Consider the following 26,689-nt stretch of genomic DNA (forward strand, 5'->3'; position numbering starts at 1 on the left):
ACGTACGAGGGAGCCGGTTTCTTTCATGCGCCGCTGGATCGTCCTAGGCTTGTCCAAAGCATTGGAACAATACGTGCTAGCCCAACAACCACCCATCTAGTATTATTTTTGGACAAATAGAGATTGAATGTATACAGGACGATGCTCTTTTTATCACCAACGAAGGATGAAAGTAGATCGGCGCATATAGGGCAACTCCGTTTGAGTTGTTTCTTCCGGCCCAAGTCCCAGGCAGGGCAGCATAGCAGCCCATAATAGTCTTTCTATTTTGGTTTATCAATTAAATAGTACCACATAGTTTTCTTACTTTTAATTCTACAAGTTTATATACGCTAACAAATTGCCATGGGAATCAATAAGTAGCCTAACAAACATTAAAAAGACTCAGAGAGTGAGGTATGCAATGAGGACGCATATTTCGAGGGTGATCAGATCTGAGATTACGGGCCAATGAAAGCAATACAGACACACTTAAAGATCTGTGATTATGGGCCAATGGAACTAGTGAAAACCCAACTAAATAACTGAGATTGTAGGCCAATGAAAGAAATGAAGACCCGATTAAAGACTCGAGACTATTATGGGCCAATGGAAGAAATAAAGACGCGATTAAACTTGCAAGCTCATGCCGATGTGCATGGTGCATAATTAATGGACTTGTGGGCTAAATCATCATAATTTACACCAAAGGCGGGAAGCAGATGGGTGGGGTAGACCGAGGAGGCATTTAAGGACGAGGAGGAACTCGCAATTTCCACACTTGACGCATATGACCAGCTCATCGCCACACTCACGAAACATGAAATCATGGGTGATGACACGCCGAGGTGTCCACCAAAGCCCGTGCCACCAGGGAGCTACCTCTCTTGCTAGGGATTTTTTATTTCTTGTAATTAATTTTGATGATAAAGACTAATGTTTGTCCCCCATTGCAACACATGGGCATATGTGCTAGTAAATCAAAAGGGGAAAAGAAAACTGCAATAAAAATCAAAAATAAAATCCTCAAGGAAAAAAACCCAACAAAAAGCCCAAGAAATACCTGAATGGAATCAAACCTTGGAGGAAGAAACCAGAAAATCAGCACAACAGAAGTCGAACCAAACACAACGAAAACAACAGAATAAAATGGAGCAACTAGTTGAGGAGGGCTCCTTCGGTAGCCTCGCAACGATCAGCGCCACTTGGCGCGCTCTCAGCCGCCCCGCCAAGTGTCGCGCTCTGGACGCTCCCTTCTTAATTTAATTTTTCTGCATGCGCTTTTGGCTTTTTAAATGGTTTTTTCCTGGGTTTTTTCGACGTTTTGATTTTCCATAGCTTTTAGGCCAAAAAATTTGAAAAAATTGCGCAAAAAAGCATGTTTTTTCTTCCGCAAGAGGCATGGTTTTGCTTCCGCGAGAGGCATGGTTGTGCTTTCGCGAAAGGCACGGCCGTGCCTCTCAAAAACGGAAAAAAATGTGTTTTCTATTTTTTTTTGCGATAGACACGGTTGTAATTTTACAAAAGGCACAGCCGTGCCTCTTTCGAAAAGGAAAAAAACGTGTTTTTTGTTTTTTTCCTTCTGTGAGAGGCACGGTTTTGCTTCCGCGAGAGTCACGGTTGTGATTCCGCTAGAGGCACTGAAGGAAATATGACCTAGAGGCAATAATAAAGTTGTTATTTATATTTCCTTATATGATGATAAATGTTTGTTATTCATGCTAGAATTGTACTAACCGGAAACTTAGTACATGTGTGGATACATAGACAAACAGAATGTCCCTAGTATGCCTCTACTTGACTAGCTCGTTAATCAAACATGGTTAAGTTTCCTAGCCATAGATATGTGTTCTCATTTGATGAACGGGATCACATCATTAGAGAATGATGTGATGGACAAGACCCATCCGTTAGCTTAGCACTATGATCGTTTAGTTTATTGCTATTGCTTTCTTCATGACTTATACATGTTCCTATGACTATGAGATTATGCAACTCCCAAATACCGAAGGAACACCTTGTGTGCTATCAAATGTCACAACGTAACTGGGTGATTATAAATATGCTCTACATGTGTCTCCGATGGTGTTTGCTGAGTTAGCATAGATCAAGATTAGGATTTGTCACTCTGTGTATCGAAGAGGTATCTCTGGGCCCTCTCGGTAATGCACATCACTATGAGCCTTGTAAGCAATGTGTCTAATGAGTTAGCCACGGGATGATGCATTACGGAACAAGTAAAGAGACTTACCGGTAACGAGATTGAACTAGGTATGATGATACCAACGATCGAATCTCGGGCAAATAACATACCGATGACAAAGGGAACAACGTATGTTGTTATGCAGTTTGACCGATAAAGATCTTCCTGGAATATGTAGGAGCCAATATGAGCATCCAGGTTCCGCTATTGGTTATTGACTGGAGATGTGTCTCGGTCATGTCTACATAGTTCTCGAACCCGTAGGGTCCGCACGCTTAACGTTCGATGACGATTTGTATTATGAATTTATGTGATTTGATGACTGGGGGTTGTTTGGAGTCCCAGATGATATCACAGACATGACGAGGAGTCTTGAAATGGTCAAGACATAAATATTGATATATTGGACCATGTTATTCGGACACCGGAAGTGTTCCGGATAGTTTCGGGTAAAAACAGAGTGCCGGAGGGGTTACCGGAACCCCCCGGGGGAACTAATGGGCCACCATGGGCCTTGTTGAAGAGAGAGGAGGGCAGCTAGGGAAGCCCCCCCCCCTTGCAGTCTGAATTGGACAAGGGAAGGGGGTGGCGCCCCCCTTTCCTACTCCTTCTCCCTCTCCTTCCTTCCCCCTATCTTCCTTGTGGAGGAATCATACTAGGATTGGTAATCATAGTAGGACTCCCTCTCCTTGGGCCCCTACAGCCGGCCGGCCTCCCCCTCCCTCCTTTATATACGGGGGCAGGGGGCACCCTAGAACACACAAGTTGATCTTTTAGCCATTGATGTCTACTACGCAACCTTCTTCTTGTAGACGTTGTTGGGCCTCCAAGTGCAGAGGTTTGTAGGACAGTAGCAAATTTCTCTCAAGTGGATGACCTAAGGTTTATAAATCCATGGGAGGCGTAGGATGAAGATGGTCTCTCTCAAACAACCCTGCAACCAAATAACAAAGAGTCTCTTGTGTCCCCAACACACCCAATACAATGGTAAATTGTATAGGTGCACTAGTTCGGCGAAGAGATGATGATACAAGTGCAATATGGATGGTATATAATGGTTTTTGTAATCTGAAAATATAAAAATAGCATGGTAGCAAGTGGTAAAAGTGAGCACAAATGGTATTGCAATGCTAGGAAACAAGGCCTAGGGTTCATACTTTCACTAGTGCAAGTTCTCTCAACAATAATAACATAATTGGATCATATAACTATCCCTCAACATGCAACAAAGAGTCACTCCAAAGTCACTAATAGCGGAGAACAAACGAAGAGATTATTGTAGGGTACGAAACCACCTCAAAGTTATTATTTCTGATCGATCTATTCAAGAGTCCGTAGTAAAATAACACGAAGCTATTATTTCAGTTCAATCTATCATAGAGTTCGTACTAGAATAACACATTAAGACACAAATCAACCAAAACCCTAATGTCACCTAGATACTCCAATGTCACCTCAAGTCTCCGTGGGTATGATTATATTATATGCATCACACAATCTCAGATTCATCTATTCAACCAACACAAAGAACTTCAAAGAGTGCCCCAAAGATTCTACCGGAGAGTCAAGAAGAAAACGTGTGCCAACCCTGATACATCTCCAACATATCTATAATTTTTGATTGCTCCATGCTATTATATTATCTATTTTGGATGTTAATGGGCTTTATTTTACACTTTTATATCATTTTTGGGACTAACCTACTAACTGGAGGCCCAGCCCAAATTGTTGTTTTGTTTTGCCTATTTTAGGGTTTCGAAGAAAAGGAATATCAAACGGAGTCCAAATGGAATGAAACCTTCGGGAACGTGATTTTCTCAACAAACGTGATCCAGGAGACTTGGAGTGGGCGTCAAGAAACAATGGAGGAAGCCACGAGGCAGGGGGCACGCCTACCCCCCCCCTCCCCGGGCGCGCCCTCCACCCTTATGGGACGTCTGTTGCTCAACCGACGTACTTCTTCCTCCTATGTATATCCACGTACCCCCCAAACATCCAGGAACACCACGAAAACCTAATTCCACCGCCGCAACCTTCTGTACCCGAGAGATCCCATCTCGGGGTCTTTTCCGGAGCTCCGCCGGAGGGGGCATAGATCAAGGAGGGCCTCTACATCAACTCCATGGCCTCTCTGGTGATGTGTGAGTAGTTTACTTCAGACCTATGGGTCCATAGTTATTAGCTAGATGGCTTCTTCTCTCTCTTTGGATCTCAATACAAAGTTCTCCTCGGTCTTCTTGGAGATCTATTCGATGTAATCTTGTTTTACGGTGTGTTTGTCGAGATCAGATGAATTGTGGGTTTATGATCCAGATTATCTATGAAAAATATTTTATTCTCCTCTGAATTCTTTTTTGTATGATTGGTTTATCTTTGCAAGTCTCTATGAATTATCAATTTGGTTTGGCCTACTAGATTGATCTTTCTTGCAATGGGAGAAGTTCTTCGCTTTGGGTTCAATCTTGCGGTGCTCGATCCCAGTGACAGAAAGGGAAACGACACGTCTTGTATTGTTTCCATCGAGGATGAAAAGATGGGGTTTATATCATATTGCATGAGTTTATCCCTCTACATCATGTCATCTTCCTTAAAGCATTACTTTGTTCTTATGAACTTAATACTCTACATGCATGCTGGATAGCGGTCGATGTGTGGAGTAATAGTAGTAGATGCAGAATCGTTTCGGTCTACTTGTCGCGGACGTGATGCCTACATACATGATCATACCTAGATATTCTCATAACTATGCTCAATTCTATCAATTGCTCGACAGTAATTCGTTTACCCACCGTAATACTTATGCTCTTGAGAGAAGCCACTAGTGAAACCTATGGCCCCGGGTCTATCTTCCATCATATTAATCTTCCAAACTTAGTTATTTCCTTTGCCGTTTATTTTACTTTGCATCTTTATTTCTCTTTATAATAAAAATACCAAAAATATTATCTTATCATATCTATCAGATCTCACTCTCGTAAGTGACCGTGAAGGGCTTGACAACCCCTTTATCGCATTGGTTGCGAGGTTCTTATTTGTTTGTGTAGGTGCGTGGGACTTGAGCGTGATATCCTACTGGATTGATACCTTGGTTCTCAAAAACTGAGGGAAATACTTACGCTACTTTGCTGCATCACCCTTTCCTCTTCAAGGGAAAACCAATGTAATGCTCAAGAGGTAGCAAACCCCCATGCATAAGGTCATGAAACTCGCAAGTTGATCACCAAAACATACATCAAGTGGATCACGTGATATCCCATTGTCACCACAGATAAGCACATGCAAGACATACATCAAGTGTTCTCAAATCCTTAAAGACTCAATCCGATAAGATAACTTCAAAGGGAAAACTCAATCCATTACAAGAGAGTGGAGGGGGAGAAACATCATAAGATCCAACTATAATAGCAAAGCTCGTGATACATCAAGATCGTGCCAACTCAAGAACACGAGAGAGAGAGAGAGAGAGAGAGAGAGAGAGAGATCAACCACATAGCTACTGGTACATACCCTTAGCCCCGAGGGTGAACTACTCCCTCCTCGTCATGGAGAGTGCCGGGATGATGAAGATGGCCACTGGAGAGGGATTCCCCCCTCCGGCAGGGTGCCAGAACGGGTCTAGATTGGTTTTCGGTGGCTACGGAGGCTTCTGGCGGCGGAACTCCCGATCTAGGTTACTTTCTGGAGGTTTTGGGTTATATAAGAGGTGTTGGAGTCGGGAGCAAGTCAGGGGGTTCCCGAGGCGGCCACGAGGCAGGGGGCACGCCTAGGGGGTAGTGCGCGCCCCCCACCCTCGTGGTGGCCTCGAGACTCTTCTGGCCCACCTCCGATACTCCGTGGGCTTCTTCTGGTCCAAAAATGATCTCCGTGAAGTTTCAAGTCAATTGGGCTCCGTTTGATTTTCCTTTTCTGTGATACTTAAAAACAAGGAAAAAACAAAAACTGGCACTGGCTCTAGGTTAATAGGTTAGTCCCAAAAATCATATAAAATAGCATATAAATGCTTATAAAACATCCAAGGTTGATAATATAATAGCATGGAACAATAAAAAATTATAGATACATTGGAGACGTATCAAGCATCCCCAAGCTTAATTCCTGCTCGTCCTCGAGTAGGTAAATGATAAAAACATAATTTTTGATGTGGAATGCTACCTAACATATTTATCAATGTAATTTTCATTATTGCGGCAAGAATATTCAGATCCATAAGACTGAAGACAAAAGTTCAATATTGACATAAAAATAATAATACTTCAAGCATACTAACTAAGCAATTACGTCTTCTCAAAATAGCATGGCAAAAGAATGTTCATCCCTACAAAATCATATAGTTTGGTCATACTCCATTTTCGTCACACAACAATGCTCTCATCATGCACAACCCCGATGACAAGCCAAGCAATTGTTTCACACTTTAGCAATCTCAAACTTTTTCCAACTTTCACGCAATACATGAGCGTGAGCCATGGATATAGCACTATGGGTGGAATAGAATATGATGATGGGGGTTATGTGGAGAAGACAAAAAAGGAGAAAGTCTCACATTGACGCGGCTAATCAATGGGCTAGGGAGATCCCATCAATTGATGTCAATGCAAGGAGTAGGGATTGCCATGCAATGGATGCACTAGAGCTATAAATGTATGAAAGCTCAACAAAAGAAACTAAGTGGGTGTCCATCCAACTTGCTTGCTCACGAAGACCTAGGGCATTTGAGGAAGCCCATTGTTGTAATATACAAGCCAAGTTCTATAATGAAAAATTCCCACTAGTATATGAAAGTGACAAAACAAGAGACTCTCTATCATGAAGATCATGGTGCTACTTTGAAGCACAAGTGTGGAAAAAAAGGATAGTAGCATTGTCCCTTTTATATATTTTTTTATTTTTTTATTTGGCCTTTCTTTTCCTTTTTTATTTGGCCTTTCTTTTTTATTTGGACTTTTTTGGGACAATGCTCTATTAATGATGATCATCACACTTCTATTTATTTACAACTCAAAGATTACAACTCGATACTAGAACAAAGTATGACTCTATATGAATGCCTCCGGTGGTGTACTAGGATGGGCAATGAATCAAGAGTGACATGTATGATAAATTATGCATGGTGGCCTTGCCACAAATACGATGTCAACTACATGATCATGCAAGGCAATATGACAATGATGATGCGTGTCACAATAAACGGAACAGTGGAAAGTTGCATGGCAATATATCTCGGAATGGCTATGGAAATGCCATAATAGGTAGGTATGGTGGCTGATTTGAGGAAGATATAAGGAGGTTTATGTGTGTTAGAGCGTATCGTATCACGAGGTTTGGATGCACCGGCGAAGTTTGCACCAACTCTCAAGGTGAGAAAGGGCAATGCACGGCACCGAAGAGGCTAGCAATGATGGAAAGGTGAGAGTGCGTATAATCCATGGGCTCAACATTAGTCATAAAGAACTCACATACTTATTGCAAAAATCTACAAGTCATCAAAAACCAAGCATTACGCACATGCTCCTAGGGGGATAGATTGGTAGGAAAAGACCATCGCTCGTCCCCGACCGCCACTTATAAGGAAGGCAATCAAAGAAACACCCCATGCTTCAAATTTCTCACACAACGGTTACCATACGTGCATGCTACGGGACTTGCAAACCTCAACACAAGTATTTCTCAAATTCACAATTACTCAACTAGCATGAATCTAATATTACCATCTTCATATCTCAAAACAATCATCAAGTATCAAACTTCTCATAGTATTCAAAGCACTTTATATGTAAGTTTTTATTATATCCCTCTTGGATGCCTATCATATTAGGACTAGTTTCATAACCAAAGAAAATTATCATGCTGTTCTAAAGACTCTCAAAATAATATAAGTGAAACATGATAGTTCATCTATTTCTTCAAAATAAGACCACCGCCGTGCTCTAAAAAGATATAAGTGAAGCACTAGAGCAAACGACAAACTACTCCAAAAGATATAAGTGAAGATCAATGAGTAGTCGAATAATTATGCAACTATGTGAAGACTCTAACATTTAAGAATTTCATATCTTTGTGTTTTATTCAAACAGAAAGCAAAATAAAATAAAATAAAATGACGCTCCAAGCAAAACACATATCATGTGGTGAATAAAAATATAGCTCCAAGTAAAGTTACCGATGAACAAAGACGAAAGAGGGGATGCCTTCCGGGGCATCCCCAAGATTAGGCTCTTGGTTGTCCTTGAATATTACCTTGGGGTGCCTTGGGAATCCCCAAGATTAGGCTCTTGCCACTCCTTATTCCATAGTCCATCGAATCTTTACCCAAAACTTGAAAACTTCACAACACAAAACTTAACAGAAAACTCGTAAGCTCTGTTAGTATGAGAAAATAAATCACCACTTAGGTACTGTTGTGAACTCATTCTAAATTAATATTGGTGTAATATCTACTGTATTCCAACTCATCTATGGTTCATACCCTCCGATACTACTGATAGATTCATCAAAATAAGCAAACAACACATAGAAAACAGAATCTGTCAAAAACAGAATAGTCTGTAGTAATCTGGATCAAACGTATACTTCTTGAAACCCAACAATTCTAAAATAAATTTCTGGACGTGAGGAATTTATCTATTAATCATCTGCAAAAATAATTAACTAAATAGCACTCTCCAGTAAAAAAATGGCAGCAAATCTCGTGAGCGCTAAAGTTTCTGTTTTTTACAGCAAGATCGCAAAGACTTTCCCCAAGTCTTCCCAAAGGTTCTACTTGACACAAACACTAATTAAAATCATAAAACCACATCTAAACAGAGGCTAGATGAATTATTTATTACTAAACAGTAACAAAAATAAAATTGGGTTGCCTCCTAACAAGCGCTATCGTTTAACGCCCCTAGCTAGGCACGATGATTTCAATGATGCTCACATAAAAGATAAGAATTGAAACATAAAGAGAGCATCATGAAGAATATGACTAGCACATTTAAGTCTAACCCACTTCCTATGCATAGGGATTTTGTGAGCAAACAACTTGTGGGAACAATAATCAACTTGCATAGGAGGGTGGAACAAGCATAACTTTGAAACTTTAAGCACATAGAGAGGGAACTTGATATTATTGCAATTCCTACAAGCATATATACCTCCCTCATAATAATTTTAAGTAGCATCATGAATGAATTCCATAATATAACAATCACATAAAGCATTGCTTTCATGATCTACAAGCATAGAAAATTTACTACTCTCCACATAAGCAAAATTCTTCTCATTCGGAATAGTGGGAGTATCATAAGAAATTCGAATACTAAAAATAGTTTCCACATTAAAAGAGTAATGTTCAGAAAAAGGGTAATCATAATCATGAAAAGTTTTATAAATATAATCATCACTACTTTATATAGCATAAGTGTCATCACAATAATCATCATAAGTAGCAACTTTGTTCTCATCATAATCGATTGAAACCTCTTCCAAGATAGTGGAATCATTACTAAATAAAGTCATGACCTCTCCAAATCCACTTTTATAATTGTCACAATAAGATTCAACACCCTCCAAAATAGTGGGATCATTACTTCCTAAAGTTGACACTCTTCCAAACCCACTTTCATCAATATAACCATCATAAATAGGAGGCATGCTATCATCATAATAAATTTGCTCATCAAAACTTGGGAGACTAAAAATATCATCTTCATCAAACGTAGCATCCCCAAGCTTGGGACAAACATTAATTGCATCAAATACATTCTCAAACATGTCATTCTCATCAAACATAGTATCCCCAAGCTTGGACCTTTTCATATCATAAGCATAATCACTCTGATCATTAATAGTATGGATAGCACCAATAGTATAACAATTATCATCATCACAATGAGTAACAGGAGCAAAATTATTTGGGAGGGATAAATTTTTACCTTTGCTTCTCCGTCTTTTCTTTTTCTTCTTCACATCATGTGTGGGTTTTATCCTCTTTTCGGAGCTCCTTATTAATGAGATTGGTTGAATAGGAGGCTCCTCCTCGTTACCTAATTCATCATAAGAAATAATAGGAGAATATTGGGAATTCTCTTCCCTTTCATTAGTATTATCTTCATATTCTATTTGTTTTCTTGTCTTTATGTAATTGCAATATAAGGATTTTCAATGCAATTCACCGCACAATACATAAAAATTTCTTCTAGATCAACATCAAGAAATCTATCAAGATTAAATTTTGGAATACCCTTGGTTATATGTTTCATTTCTACATACCCCAAAAGAATACTAAGCTCTTTATGATGCTTAAGGGTAATCAAGTTATCACAATTTTTGGACATGATTTGATCATGAAACAAATAGCATTGGAGCTTTAAATGACCATGTTCATTGCAAAGTTCACAAGGATGGCGATAAATATTGAATCTTTCAGCACAATCATCTAGCCTTTATTGCAACCATTTAGTTTCCAAATACTTATGCCTCTTGCAAAATCTATCTTCCCTATTAGGTGTGTGCTTGCAAGCTCTATGTATTCCACAAAAGTTGACATGCTTATAAGAGACATTTTCATTATGACTAGTGCAATCATCATTAGTACAAGGAGTTCATACTAACAACATTGCAATCATGATCATCATTCAAATATTTAGTGCCAAACATTTTATAGACTTCTTCTTCTAGCACTTGAGAACAATTTTCCTTTCCATCATTCTCACGAAAAATATTAAAAAGATGAAGCGTATGAGGCAAACTCAATTCCATTTTTTGTCGTTTTCTTTTATAAACTAAACTAGTGATAAAATAAGAAACAAAAAGATTCGATTGCAAGATCTAAAGATATACCTTCAAGCGCTAACCTCCCTGGCAATGGCGCCAGAAAAGAGCTTGATGTCTACTACGCAACATTCTTCTTGTAGACGTTGTTGGGCCTCCAAGTGCAGAGGTTTGTAGGACAGTAGAAAATTTCCCTAAAGTGCATGACCTAAGGTTTATCAATCCGTGGGAGGCGTAGGAAAGATGGTCTCTCTCAAACAACCCTGCAACCAAATAACAAAGAGTCTCTTGTGTCCCCAACACACCCAATACAATGGTAAATTGTATAGGTGCACTAGTTCGGCGAAGAGATGATGATACAAGTGCAATATGGATGGTATATAATGATTTTTGTAATCTGAAAATATAAAAACAGTAAGGTAGCAAGTGGTAAAAGTGAGCACAAATAGTGTTGCAATGCTAGGAAACAAGGCCTAGGGTTCATACTTTCACTAGTGCAAGTTCTCTCAACAATAATAACATAATTGGATCATATAACTATCCCTCAACATGCAACAAAGAGTCACTCCAACGTCACTAATAGCAGAGAACAAACGAAGAGATTATTGTAGGGTACAAAACCACCTCAAAGTTATTCTTTCTGATCGATCTATTCAAGAGTCCATAGTAAAATAACATGAAGCTATTCTTTCCGTTCAATCTATCATAGAGTTCGTACTAGAATAACACCTTAAGATACAAATCAACCAAAACCCTAATGTCACCTAGATACTCCAATGTCACCTCAAGTATCTGTGGGTATGATTATACGATATGCATCACACAATCTCAAATTCATCTATTCAACCAACACAAAGAACTTCAAAGAGTGCCCCGGAGATTCTACCGGAGAGTCAAGACAAAAACGTGTGCCAACCCCTATGCATAAGCTCACGGAACTCACAAGTTGATCACCAAAACATACATCAAGTGGATCACGTGATATCCCATTGTCACCACAGATAAGCACATGCAAGACATACATCAAGTGTTCTCAAATCCTTAAAGACTCAATCCGATAAGATAACTTCAAAGGGAAAACTCAATCCATTATAAGAGAGTGGAGGGGGAGAAACATCATAAGATCCAACTATAATAGCAAAGCTCGTGATACATCAAGATCGTGCCAACTCAAGAACACGAGAGATAGAGAGAGAGAGATCAAACACATAGCTATTGGTACATACCCTCAACCCTGAGGGTGAACTACTCCCTCCTCGTCATGGAGAGCGCCGGGATGATGAAGATGGCCACCGGAGAGGGATTCCCCCCTCCGACAGGGTGCCAGAACGGGTCTAGATTGGTTTTCGGTGGCTACGGAGGCTTCTGGCGGCGGAACTCCTGATCTAGGTTATTTTTTTGGAGGTTTTGGGTTATATAAGAGGTGTTGGAGTCGGGGGCAAGTCAGGTGGTTCCTGAGGCAGCCACGAGGCAGTAGGGCGCGCCGCCCACCCTCGTGGTGGCCTCGGGACTCTTCTGGCCCACCTCCGGTAATCCGTGGGCTTCTTCTGGTCCAAAAATGATCTCCGTGAAGTTTCAGGTCAATTGGACTCCGTTTGATTTTCCTTTTCTGTGATACTTAAAAACAAGGAAAAAACAGAAACTGGCACTGGGCTCTAGGTTAATAGGTTAGTCCCAAAAATCATATAAAATAGCATATAAAACATCCAAGGTTGATAAGATAATAGCATGGAACAATTAAAAATTATAGATACGTTGGAGACGTATCAGCCGTGTGCGGTGCCCCCCTCCACAGTTACACACCTCGGTCATATCGTCGTAGTGCTTAGGCGAATCCCTGTGCCGGTAACTTCATCATCATCTTCACCATGCCATCATGCTGACGGAACTCTCCCTCGGCCTCATCTAGATCAATAGTACGAGGGATGTCACCGAGCTGAACGTGTGCTGATCGCGAAGGTGCCGTACGTTCGGTACTTGGATCGGTTGGATCGCGAAGACATTCGACTACATCAACCGAGTTACTAAACGCTTCCGCTTTCGGTCAACAAGGGTATACATAGACACACTCTCCCCACTCGTTGCTATGCTTATCCTGGATAGATCTTGCATGATCGTAGGCAAATTTTTGAAATACTACGTTCCCCAATAGTGGAATCCAAGCTAGGTCTATGCGTAGATGTTATATGCACGAGTAGAACACAATGAGTTGTGGGCGATAATAGTCATGCTGCTTACCATCATGTCTTACATTGATTCGGCGGTATTGTTGGATGAAGCGGCCTAGACCGTCATTACATGACCGTGTTCATGAGACTGGTTCTACCAACGTGCTTCGCACACAGGTGGCTAGTGGGTGTCTGTTTCTCTAGCTTTAGTTGAATCGAGTTTGACTACGCCTGGTCCTTGTTGAAGGTTAAAACAACACACTTGACAAAAAATCGTTGTGGTTTTGATGCATTGGTAAGAACGGTTCTTGCTAGAAGCCCGTAGAAGCCACGTAAAACTTGCAACAACAAAGTAGAGGACGTATAACTTGTTTTTGCAGGGCTTGCTGTGATGTGATATGGTCAAGATGTGATGATATATAAATTGTTGTATGAGATGATCATGTTTTGTAGCAGTTATCGGCAACTGGCAGGAGCCATATGGTTGTCTCTTTATTGTATGAAATGCAATCGCCATGTAATTGCTTTACTTTATTACTAAATGGTAGCAATAGTCGTAGAACCAATAGTTGGCGAGATGACAACGATGCTAAGATGGAGATCAAGGTGTCAAGCCGGTGATGATGGTGATCATGACGGTGCTTTGGAGATGGAGATCAAAGGCCCAAGATGATGATGGCCATATCATATCACTTATTTGATTGCATGTGATGTTTATCCTTTATGCATCTTATTTTGCTTAGTATGGCGGTAGCATTATAAGATGATCTCTCACTAAATTTTAAGGTATAAGTGTTCACCCTGAGTATGCACCATTGCTACAGTTCGTCGTGCCAAGACACCACGTCATGATCGGGTGTCATATGCTCTACGTTCACATACAACGGGTGCAAGCTAGTTTTGCACACGCAGAATACTCAGGTTAAACTTGACGAGCCTAGCATATGCAGATATGGCCTCGGAACACTGAGACCGAAAGGTCGAGCGTGAATCATATAGTAGATATGATCAACATAGTGATGTTCACCATTGAAACTTCTCCATCTCATGTGATGATCGGACATGGTTTAGTTGATATGGATCACGCGATCAGTTAGATGATTAGAGGGATGTCTATCTAAATGGGAGTTCTTAAGTAATATGATTAATTGAAATTTAATTTATCATGAACTTAGTACCTGATAGTATTTTGTATGTCTATGCTGTTGTAGATCAATGGCCCATGCTACTGTTCCTTTGAATTTTAATGCGTTCCTAGAGAAAGCTAAGTTGAATGATGATGGTAGCAACTACACGTATTGGGTCCGTAACTTGAGGATTATCCTCATTGCTGCACAGAAGAATTACGTCCTGGAAGCACCGCTAGGTGCTAGGCCTGCTGTAGACGCTACTGATGATGTTAAGAACGTCTGGCAGAGCAAAGCTGATGACTACTCGATAGTTCAGTGTGCCATGTTTTACGGCTTAGAACTGGGACTTCAACGACGTTTTGAACGTCATGGAGCATATGAGATGTTCCAAGAGTTGAAGTTAATATTTCAAGCAAATTCCCGGATTGAGATATATGAAGTCTCCAATAAGTTCTATAGCTACAAAATGGAGGAGAATAGTTCTATCAGTGAACATATACTCAGAATGTCTGAGTACCACAACCACTTGACTCAACTGGGAGTTAATCTTCCTGATGATAGTGTCATTGACAGAGTTCTTCAATCACTGCCACCAAGCTACAAGAGCTTCGTGATGGACTATAACATGCAAGGGATGGATAAGACAATTCCCGAGCTCTTCACAATGTTGAAGGCTGCGGAGGTAGAAATCAAGAAGGAGCGTCAAGTGTTGATGGTTAACAAGACCACTAGTTTCAAGAAAAAGGGAAAAGGGAAGAAGGGGAACTTCAAGAAGCATAACAAGTAAGTTGTTGCTCAAGTGAAGAAGCCAAGTCTGGACCTAAGCCTGAGACTAAGCGCTTCTACTGCAAAGGGACTGGTCACTGGAAGGGGAACTGCCCCAAGTATTTGGCGGATAAGAAGGATGGCAAAGTGAAAGGTATATTTGATATACATGTTATTGATGTGTACCTTACTAATCCTCGTAGTAGCGCCTGGGTATTTGATACTGGTTCTGATGCTCATATTTGCAACTCGAAACAGGGGCTACGGATTAAACGAAGATTGGCTAAGAATGAGGTAACGACGCGCGTGGGAAATGGTTCCAAAGTCGATGTGATCCTGGTCGGCACGCTACCTCTACATCTACCTTCGGGGTTAGTTTTAGACCTGAATAATTGTTATTTGGTGCCAGCGTTAAGCATGAACATTATATCTGGATCTTGTTTGATGCAAGATGGTTATTCATTTAAACCAGAGAATAATTGTTGTTCTATTTATATGAGTAATATCTTTTATGGTCATGCACCCTTGATGAGTGGTCTGATACATCTCCGCCGTACCTACTTTTCCAAACACTTTTGCCCTTGTTTTGGACTTTAACTTGCATGATTTGAATGGAACTAACCCGGATTGACATTGTTTTCAGCAGAATTGCCATGGTGTTATTTTTGTGCAGAAATAAAATTTCTCGGAATGACCTGAAAATCAATGGAGATTATTTTTGGAATATATAAAAAATATTGGAAGAAGATTCCACGTCAGGGGCCCCACACCCTGTCCATGAGGGTGGGGGCGCGCCTGCCCCTCTGGGCGCGCCCCCTGCCTCGTGGGCCTCCTGATGCTCCACCGACCTCAACTCCAACTCCATATATTCGTGTTCGGGGAGAAAAAAATCAGAGAGAAGGATTCATTGTGTTTTACAATACAGAGCTGCCGCCAAGCCCTAAACTCTCCCGGGAGGGCTGATCTGGAGTCCGTTCGGGGCTCCAAAGAGGGGAATCCACCGCCATCGCCATCATCAACCTTCCCCCATCACCAATTTCATGATGTTCACCGCTGTGCGTGAGTAATTCCATCGTAGGCTTGTTGGACGGTGATGGGTTGGATGAGATTTATCATGTAATCGAGTTAGTTTTGTCAGGGTTTGATCCCTAGTATCCACTATGTTCTGAGATTGATGTTGCTATGACTTTGCTATGCTTAATGCTTGTCACTAGGGCCCGAGTGCCATGATTTCAGATCTGAACCTATTATGTTTTCATGAATATATGTGAGTTCTTGATCCTATCTTGCAAGTCTATAGTCACCTATTATGTGTTATGATCCGTTAACCCCGAAGTGACAATAATCGGGACCATTACCGGTGATGACCGTAGTTTGAGGAGTTCATGTATTCATTATGTGCTAATGCTTTGGTCCGGTACTCTATTAAAAGGAGGCCTTAATATCCCTTAGTTTCCAATAGGACCCCGCTGCCACGGGAGGGTAGGACAAAATATGTCATGTAAGTTCTTTTCCATAAGCACGTATGACTATATTCGGAATACATGCCTAGATTAGATTGATGAATTGGAGCTAGTTCTGTGTCACCCTATGTTATAATTGTTGCATGATTGATCGCATCTGACATAATTCTCCATCACCGATCCAATGCCTACGAGCTTTTCATATATTCTTCTTCGCTCATTTACTTTTCTCTTGCTACTGTTACAATCACTATAAAACCCAAAAATATAACATTTGCTACCGTTAGCACTACTATCATATTACTTTGCTACTAAATACCTTGCTGCAGATATTAAGTTTCCAGGTGTGGTTGAATTGACAACTCAGCTGTTGTAGCGACCCGAATGGATCAAGTCTCTGTGCTTAAGTGTCATCCCTGGATCGCTATGCTGACACACATAGTACTCGAGGATTTATAACAGAGGTAAATCACATGTATAAAGTAACATAAATACTATTACCTCAATCCAAATAGCAGAAATAACAACAAAGTTGTGGATTCCCATCAACACCAATGGCAAAGTTGAGTGTAGAAATCGTAACCCTAACGTATCACTTACTCGTCTTAAGATTCCTGCAACATGAGATGTTGCAGCCATGTAGGTCAGTACATTGAATGTACTTCACACTGTAGAGCAATGCTGAATAATGGCTATCACTACATGCATATTTGGCTGGTGGAGGCTCTAAGTTTAATTTTTGCAAAAAGCTAATTTTTTACAACAAAGGAATAAATTTTATTTAACTACAAGTTTGTTGAAAATATTGAGAAGGCTCCTCCAACTCAATCCCAAATTTAAATAACCATCAACCCAATAAATTGATTAATAGAGTGATGAGATCAAATCAATAATTCAAGTACCAGATACTCAAGATGTCCATAACCAAGGACACGACTAATCATGATTAGTTTGTACACTCAGCAGAGGTTTGCACACTTTTCCCCACAAGACTCAATCTCCTCCGTTGAATTTCTCGCGCTACATGATGTTTGAGAAATGGATCATCGAGACACAGTCTTTTCGAAGCATTAACTCTTTACTCGGGGTAGACAGTACCACCTACTTTCCCCCTACATATGCTAGCCTACCACTGAAAGAGGTCACACAACATACTCAACTATGCCAGAGCCATAATGGCTTGTGGCTGCACACGGAAGTTTCTAGCATGAGTAATCTTATGATCCCTTTGAGCTTGGGTGGCAAACCGTAGGATGATCACACGGATACTCTGGGATTCCCTTGGGCAAGCACTGGGTTCTCCAGGTTCCCGGGCAAACCACTAGGTGCTCCAGGATGCCCCAACCATTCCACCCAGATGTGTATTAAAGTAGCCACCTTAAGTTAACCCTTAGATATAAATAACTCTCACATCTTTCATGAATCTCACAAACCAATCCACGTCTACGAGCATAGCATAGGAGTATAAGCATAACGTAGAATTCCTCGGGTTTGAATAAAAGTCAATATGTTCCTACCTCATCAACTACTTCCCAATACCCACATGTTAATCAAGTCCTAACCATGCAATGTTTAAGGGTGAAACTAATGCAAGTAGAACTGGGTATGGAAAAGGTATAATCAAAGTGTGAACTTGCCTTGTAATATTGATGAAGATGATTCACACTCATAACTTCTGATAGTTCTACTCGTCACACTCCGTTCAATCTATCGTGAGCAAGCAATAGTAACCACACATAAGCAATCATGCAAAAGAATCAAAGAAAAGATCTCGAAAAACTTCGAAAACAAGCAATTAACTCTTGCAATAGAAAACAATTTCTAACAGTACCAAAATTGGGTGGATTTGATCTTATCAGAAAGTTAAGTCAAGAGCTTCGATTTGCAAAAAGAATCAACTAAATCGGAGTTACGAAACTCAAGTTATGATCAAAAGAAGTTTGAATATGAATCTGAATCTGAACAAATTTCGAAATTTGCAAATTTCAAAAATTTGATGTGACAGGTTCACTGGATAGGTGAAAACAAGACAAAACTATAGGCGTTGGTTTCATCTATTTGGATGAACGAGTAAAAAGGTATGGCTATTTGAAAAATCAGGACCAAGCTGAAAATAGTTACGGCTAAAAGAATTTTAGGTCTAATGTATAAATACAGAGACTAATTGATAATCTAATTATTCTACTGTACTAGTCTAGAAATAATAAACTACGAAAGTCACACATCAAATTGTCTACCACGCAAATTTTATTTGGATTTTTTTGAATTTTTCTAGTATTTGTTTTGATTTTTTTGGTCAACGCGGGTGCAGATGAGCTCGGGTGCAGAAATGGATTTTCGGAAGAGAGTAGGGCGTTTTGGTGCCCAAGCTCATCTGCACCCGGTTAGAAACAAAATCGTAAAAAATTCAAAACAAATTCAAAAAATTCCAAATAAAATTTGTATGGTAGACAATTTGATGCGAGAGGCCCGCTCCAAATTTCAAGTCATTTGGACATATGAGCAGCTCTCAGCAAAAAAGACAAATCGGGCCAAAATAGTACATGAACAGTAAACATTTTTACAGACCCCCAATTTGTCTTTTTTGCTAAGAGCTGCTTATATATTCAAATGACTTGAAATTTCGAGCGGGCCTCACGCATCAAATTGTCTACCACACAAATTTTATTTGGAATTTTTTGAATTTTCTAGTATTTGTTTTGATTTTTTTGGTCAACGCGGGTGCAGATGAGCTCGGGTGCAGAAATGGATTTTCGGAAGAAAGATACCTTTATAAGATAGAGAAAATACGACTTCAGAAAGAGGAGACAATTTTCAGAAGTCCCGCCGGAGAGGAGAAAAATATTTTTCTTTAATAAATCTAGTCAAACCAAAATATATTCGTTTAATCCGAATCGGATGATTTTTGAGGCTTTATGGGTCTATTTATAGATGGAAAAAAGGTTTAGAGATCAAAGACTAGGCAATGTGGGACTAAACATATACATATGTAGATGATATTTGAAAAAGATCATAGGCTAAAAGTTCAGCCCGGCCGCTCTGTAGTTTTTTTTAAACAATTCGGTCAAAGTGAAAAAAAGGCTGGCTGGACCTGGCCCATGTAGGAGAGAAGAAAAAAAAATAAAATGATTGGGCGCCCGATGCCACTATGCTGCGCATGTGGGCAACAGTTAGTTCGAGGCGCACGCGCAGTTTTTTAATAGAATCAGAAAAGAAAAAACTGAATAACGAAAATAAAATTAATTTTACATAGCCATATTATATATAAAAATTTTCAGAAAAAGATTTTCCAAATGATGAACATATTCTCAGCAGAAAATAAATTCCAGAAAAAATAAAATAAAGCAAATAGTGATACTGGTGCAATAAAACCTCATAAAAATCATTTTAAAAATACCAAAATAAATTCAAATTTATTTCTCTGCAATTTTATAATGTAAGGAATCATTTTACCATAATTTCCATATATTTTACTTTTGGAGAAAAATAATTTGAAAAAAAATCCAAATAACTCCAAAATGAGAATAATTTCAAAAGGGACTTTCAATTTGATTCTTTTAAACTCCCAACTCATATTTCATATGATTTGAAGAAGTCATTTTATCTTCTCTCATGAAAATCATTGAGTTGCTTAAAGTTTCTGAATTGAAAAAATATTTCCAAATAAAAATTCAAATCTTTTCAAAACTCCTTACATTTATTTAAATGGAAGAAGTCATGTCATCTTCTCTCCAGGGTTTTGTGATGAAAAGAATTTGAATTCATGGAGATCAAAATGTAAAGTGAAAGTTTGGGAAAGTCCTTTTATTTCCTCTCATTTAACTTTCAAAAGTTTCAAATTTCACTCAATTGCACTCAAGCAACCACACCACAAATCAAACAATCAATCAAAACTATTTATTTAATATAACATTCCAAAATTTAGAATTTGGGGATGTTACAAACCTACCACCCTTAAAATGAATCTCGTCCCCGAGATTCGGAGAGGCTAGCAAGAAATAGGTTAGGGTTTGGGGGTCTCCTCAAAATCCATCGATTGTCGCAGGAGGGGGTCTGGGGTGCTACCACCCTTAGAAGCATGGTTACGGTTCCATCAAAACTCATATACTTCCTCATTTTCATTGACAGTGTTGGTCCTCTCAGATCTTCAGGATAATTTCTTCTCTGGGACCTTCCGGCAGTGGCATAACCTTTTCCTCAGTACTTCTCTCCTTTCATCTTGATAAGGTTCTTCCATGACTGGGTCTTCTTAGCTGACAGGTCTGACGCCAATACTAAACAACTATCAATATCTCATGGTGGTCATCAATTTATGGGTTCTCCTGTAGGAAAATGGGTCTGGGCTTCATCCTCACCGTATATCCTACGTGTGGCAACAGCTGCCTTGTACAAGAAAAAAATTGTCATACATTTCTAGGGTTCAAACAAGGTTTTGATCGTTGTCATTCTACTATAGGAAAGTCACTCTAGATTTACCATCCCACATAGCAAGGCAAATAATAAGAGTAAGTCGGTATGGTGATCAATCCATCCCGCACCCAAATCATTACCTTGTATATGGTTTAGCGAATCTCGCATTCTAACACTCGGTCATCCTCACAAGCATTGCAGAATTTCTCTTGTCCACGAACTGGGTTCGGAAAAAATTCATTGATTCTGCAAGCCAAAGAAACATCTATCTTTCCTTCACAACTCTCAGATTTTGCGTTACTCCTATAAGATCGTATGTTGATAAAGTCGTATCTTCTTCTAGGGTTTTTCCTTCAGCAAGAGTGTGATTGCTTCTTGGCAGGTCCTGGGGTCTGTGGGTTATGGCCCATCTGATCACTTACAAACCTTGAAATCATCATCGGGCAACTGATCATTATTCCAACATCCAGCTTTCTAGCATTTCTTAAATCCATCCAATTGTAGGGTCTCCCTTCCTTCTATTGGTACCAAACTAAGACGTGATTACTTAGACTCATCACGGCGTTACAATTGCTCCATATTACCAACATTATACCTCATTTATATTCCAATAGTATTTCATCCCTTCATGCTCTTGGGGTATCCCACATATTGAGAAAAACTCGTACTTATTTTGTCCAAAGTCCACTCCGTGGAATATCATAATCCTTTCCAGAGGTCAAGTGTCCTCGCAGGGTACTACCACCCTTAAAATGCACAAATCTTCCATAGACCATATTTCTCATATCCTCAAAAATGGTCAAAATCTTTCTTCATAGAGTAACTACTCATAAAATCCAAATCAGTACCAATGATGCTAACTTTATTGATTCTCAAATTCTTACAATCTCCTGCGTTTTCATTACATGCCTCAACTCAACACCTCAATATAAAAGAATTGTTTCCACTACTACTACTATATTTCTCACAGACTCAAATATTTAGCACAATTCTCCTTCTCTTTGGGACAATCTCTGGCAAAGTGCCCTACTTCATTACAACAGAAACATATTACTTCTGACAAGTCTCGAGGTTTCCTTGTGATTTCAAAGCCTCCTTGGGCCCGATGAAAACCCGATTGTAGGCCAATGAAAGAAATGAAGACCCGATTAAAGACTCAAGACTATTATGGGCCAATGGAAGAAATAAAGACGTGATTAAACTTGCAAGCTCATGCCGATGTGCATGGTGCATAATTAAAGGACTTGTGGGCTAAATCATCATAATTTACACCAAAGGCGGGAAGCAGATGGGTGGGGTAGACCGAGGAGGCATTTAAGGACGAGGAGGAACTCGCAATTTCCACACTTGACGCATACGACCAGCTTGTCGCCACACTCACGAAACATGAAATCATGGGTGATGACACGCCGAGGTGTCCACCAAAGCCCGTGCCACCAGGAGCTACCTCTCTTGCTAGGGATTTTTTCTTCTTGCAATTAATTTTGATGATAAAGACTAATTTTTGTCCCCCGTTGCAACACATGGGCATATGTGCTAGTAAATCAAAAGGAAAAAAGGAAAGCTGAAATAAAAATAAAAACCTCAAGGAAAAAACCCAACAAAAACCCAAGAAATACTGGAATGGAATCAAACCTTGGAAGAAAAAAATCAGAAAATCAGCACAACAGAAGTCGAACCAAACACAACGAAAGCAACAGAATAAAAGGGAGCAACTAGTTGACGAGGGCTCCTTCAGGAGCCTCACAACGATCAGCGCCACTTGGCGCGCTCTCAGCCGCCCCACCATGTGTCGCACTCTAGGCGCTCCCTTCATAATTTAATTTTTTCACATGCGTTTCCGGCATTTTAAATGGTTTTTTCTGGGGTTTTTCGATGTTTTGGTTTTCCATAGCCTTTAGGCAAAAAAAATTGAAAATTTTTGTGCGAAAAAGTGCATTTTTTTCTTCCCCGAGAGGCACGGTTGTGCTTTCGCGAGAGGCATGGCCGTGCCTCTCGAAAACGAAAAAATGTGTTTTCTGTTTTTTTCCTTCCACGAGAGGCAAGATTTTACTTCCGCGAGAGACAATGGTTGTGATTTTGAGAGAGGCATGGCGGTGCCTCTTTTGAAAAGGAAAAAACACATTTTTTGTTTTTTTCCTTTCGTGAGAGGGACGGTTTTGCTTCCGCGAGAGGCACGGTTCTGATTCCGCTAGAGGCACGACCATGCCTCTTTCGAAAAGGGAAAAAACCATGCTCCCGGTTCGGTTTTTCGCCCAATTTTTTGTGAAAAAAAAGTTTGTTAAAACCTATCAACAAGGTATCTAGTTTTGAAGATCTCGACATGAGGAATCCAATGGTGCAAACAGTTCGAGATTTGGACGCACTGTTTAAGAAATAAAATGTTTTGAATAAACAGATTTATGAAAAAAGAAAAAACTCACATGTTGTGAGAAATGGCGCGTGCCATTTTTCACAACCTGAGAAGGCGGTTGACACGATAAACTCAAGTGGCATTAATGACAGAGATAGGGTAAGTGTCATGTCTTTATGTTCCTTCCATGTTCATGCTTCTTTTTTGGTGTTTCAAGTGCTAACTTGTTCTTTTGTTTGTAGGTCACTATTGCATAAAACTTATTTCAAGGAGAAGAGAAGAAGACCAAGAAAGGGAAGGTCAAGAAAAGGAGACCATTTGTGTTGGCCCATTGCTACAATGTGTTGAAGAATGAAGAGAAATGGAAGCCCCGTGATGACCAAGAGGAGAGCAATAAAAGCAAGGCAACTATTGATTTGGATGATGATGATGAGGAGGAGGAGGCATCAAGGCATCAAGAAGAAGAAGAAGAAGAAGAAGAAGAAGAAGAAGAAGAAGAAGAAGAAGAAGAAGATGATGATGATGATGATGATGATTTAAAGAATGCTACGGAAGCTATTGTGAAGGCACGAAAGTAAGAAAATGAGGTGAGGATGATGACAAGGAGCCAAGATGCGGCGGCTGAAGAGAGGAGGGTGGCTGCTGAGGAGAGGAAGTTGGCATTGGAGGAGAAGAAATTGGCCATGGAGGAGCGATCTAGATTATTGAAATGGGAGAAACACTTGTTCTTCACGGACACATCTAAACTCGATGATAGGCAAAAGGAGTACATCATTCTTTCCCCTGAAGAAGTCTTGGTCCAAACAAGAGACATGGCCATGGGGGGCATGGGAGCTACCAATGGGAGGCATGGGTGGCATGGGTGGCTTCGGAGCTACCATGGGAGGCATGGGAGCACCTATGGGAGGCATGGGTGGCGTCGGAGCTACCATGGGAGGCATGGGTGGCTTCAGAGCTACCATGGGAGGCATGAGTTTTGGGTCTCTCATGGGAGGCATGGTAGCACCTCCGGGTGACATTGGTGGATGCATGTCTTCCAGTGTGCCTCACATACCTTCGCATTATCCCGTTGGAGATCTTACGAACACCATCCGAGCTCCTGATGATGATGCGGCGCTTGAAAATGAAGAGGAGGAGGAAGAATCGTCTTCGGATGAGGAGGAAGAATCGGAGGAAGAAGAGGACGATGATGAGTGATGTGGCATGATTGTTGATGTGACATTTGTTTGTGCAAACTTTTATTTGTCATGAACTTGGTTGGGTGATCTTGAACTATGTCGTGGAAGTGAACTATGCTATGTCTTTGTTTTGCATGTTTGTTTAATGTTTGACACATCATCATATTGTCAAATGGACATGTGAAAATCATATTTGCAACGCGCGCGGTGTAAATTAGCACGCCTTCTGGAGCTGCTCCCGCGTGCCATATTTTACTGCACCTGCTGGAGCCAGCACCCTGCTTCACACAAAAAACACTATTTCGACGTTGTAAAAAAGTTTTTGCGTGTCATGCAGTTATGCACCTATTAGAGATGCTCTTAGAATCGTGTTTTTACGGCGCCTATGTAATGCCCTATTCTGCAAGAACTTGGTGTTGCGGTCGTCGTCTGGCTGCTGCATCACTTCTTCCCTGTCGTAGAGCTCATGCAGGTCTTTTTCAAGCCACACCGAACCGAAGTCAGTACGTACATGCCCAGTTCTGCATGTGCTTGGACACATCTTTTAACCTTCTACAAGGAGGCCCATGAGCCCATTGTTCCCTGCATCGTGCATGCATGTCCCATGCATGATGTAGCAGTGGGATCCTATACAGCGCGTAGGTCGCCCACTAGCAACATAACACGCAACCCCCCCCCCCCCCCCCCGTCGAGCTCCCCGTTCAGCATATGTGCCGGCCCTTTTGTGGTTTATTTCGCCACCAGTTTTCGGAAGGTTCTAGAACCTTCCCAAAACCAGTTTTTTATGTTTTCTATACTGGTTTTTCGTTTTTCTTTTCTTTTAAATTTTTTCTTTCTTTTATTATTCTTTCTTTCTTTCTTTTTCCCTTGTCCCTTTTCCTTTTTTTCTTTTCCTTTTTCTTTTCTATTTTTTCCTCTTCACTTTTTGACTATTTTTAGCAATTTTTATTTTTGAATTCGTTAACACCTTTTTTCATCGAATTCTAAAAATGTTCAACCATGTAAAAAATGTTCAACAATCTAGAAAATGTTCATAGAATTCAATTTTTTGTTCATCAGATTTAAAAAATGTTCATAAAAATTGAAAATGTGTTCATCAGATCCTTTTTTTGTTCATTGTTTTCAAAAAATGTTCATCACATTCAAAAGTTGTTCACTGAATTACAAATCTGCTCATCAAATTCAAATTTTGTTCAAAAAATGTTCTTGAATACAAATTTTGTTCATCTAATTAAAAAAATGTTTATAAAATGCCAAATTTGTTTATTGATGTTCAAAATATGTTCATCAAATTCAAAAAATGAACATTCCTTTGAAATCACGAACATTTTTTGAATTCATGAAATGTTTTGGAATTTGGTGAACATTTTTTAATTCCATCAACATTTATCATTTCGCGAACATTTTTTTCAAATCATCAACAATTTTCGAATTCACGAACATTTCACAAGTGGTAACTATATTGAAATCCCGAATTAGTCTTACAATGGAAAACAATTTAAAAAAGCAAAAAATAGATGCTTCCGCTTTCCCTACCCATACATGCGCCAGCCCATGAGGCAGCGCGGGGGAGCGGGGGTTACGCGCTCCGTCGTTCGCTGGCGCGTACAGCGCTAACTGGGAGGTCTCTATGTAGCATCTCATTGAATCTCGGATGCATGGTCCCACCATCTCTTCAAACCGAAAGCTGCCCATATAGTCCATCATCCTGGCGTCTCAAATACTTTTGGAAGACAATTATGGTGAGTTTTCAGATAAGTACTCTCGATAATCTACAAATAGGAGATGTTTTTATTGTATTTTGATTACTTTTGGATAGACAATCATTATTATTAATATCATCCTTCGTATCTACATAAACTAAGACAATCTATAAATAGAAGATTTTTTATTCTGTTTTGATTAAGTTGGGATAGACAGTTATCATTATTAGTATCAACCTTCGTATATAGATAAATATAAGGCAATCTATAAATAGAAGCTTTTTATTATGTTTTGACTACGTTTGGATAGACAATTAATATTATTAGTATCAGCCTTCGTATCTAAATAAATATAAGACAATCTACAATTAGAAGATTTTTCATTTTGTAGACAATTATTATTAGTAGTATCAGGATAAATACATTTGAAATGCCATGTGATAAATGTGGTAAACGACCAATCCACACATGAGGAATATATCTAGACATGTTTTAATGTTAGATATGTAGATACCTTCGTATTTAATAAATCTAAGCCAATTTTTTGGGACGGAGGTAACATATAAAGAGGGGTCTCGCCCTC

At 39.9% G+C, this 26,689-nt stretch overlaps 1 pseudogene; it reads left to right on the forward strand.

The window, feature by feature from the left end:
* Positions 1-24,377, forward strand: part of LOC123153559 (tyrosine N-monooxygenase-like) — a 29,897-nt pseudogene extending 5,520 nt beyond the window's left edge.
* The last annotated feature ends 2,312 nt before the right edge of the window (positions 24,378-26,689 follow it).

Source organism: Triticum aestivum, chromosome 7A (genome assembly GCF_018294505.1).
Source record: "Triticum aestivum cultivar Chinese Spring chromosome 7A, IWGSC CS RefSeq v2.1, whole genome shotgun sequence".
Taxonomy (NCBI): Eukaryota; Viridiplantae; Streptophyta; class Magnoliopsida; order Poales; family Poaceae; genus Triticum; species Triticum aestivum.